Source organism: Seriola lalandi, unplaced genomic scaffold, assembly GCF_002814215.2.
Source record: "Seriola lalandi dorsalis isolate HSWRI2012SDOR001 ecotype SW California unplaced genomic scaffold, Sedor1 jcf7180002054981, whole genome shotgun sequence".
In the NCBI taxonomy this organism is placed as follows: Eukaryota; Metazoa; Chordata; class Actinopteri; order Carangiformes; family Carangidae; genus Seriola; species Seriola lalandi.
Genome location: NW_019525661.1, coordinates 1351534 through 1352208, shown reverse-complemented (window position 1 = coordinate 1352208; position 675 = coordinate 1351534).

Sequence of the window (675 nt, the reverse complement as noted above, 5' to 3'; positions counted from 1 at the left end):
TTAGTTGGTGATTATGATGTCATCTCCTAAACATATAAACAGATCAGATCAACTGTTCTTATGTATTTGAATGAAATGTCACTGTATAAATTTATGTTGAAATGCAGTTGTCGATAAACTTTCAGCAAATGAAGCATATGATTATCTTTTATTAGGGCGTGCATCTTTCCTTGAGTTTACGCACATTTGAAAACTTTAACATTTCACAATACAAGGACCTCATAACAAAAGGAACATGTCCAATTATATGATTGTGGGTGGAAACATATCAAGACAGCAACCTGTGATTCTAGTTGTAAAAAAAAACCACCTCAAAGTAATGTAATGAGCAGTTTCACAAACACTGTGAGTATTAACATCTGACATGAGGTAGAGATTCAAATTCTATTATGATTTAACAGTTAAAATATAACAAAAGTATTTTTAATGTCGAAACATTGTCATCCTAAACTGATAAAAAAAAAAAAGTTTCTTAAATCAAAGTAAATTGTTAACTGTTTCTTGGTATGACATAAATAATATATCCAAAATAAAAAAATCAATCTGTGCTTATCACACAGCCCCTGAGCTAGTCAAATATTCTCCTTACATGCTCTGATAACAAAAAGTGTCTGAAAGCAAAGTAAGTTCATTTTTCTTGATATAATAAAAACAAAATCTTGAAATGTAAAAAAA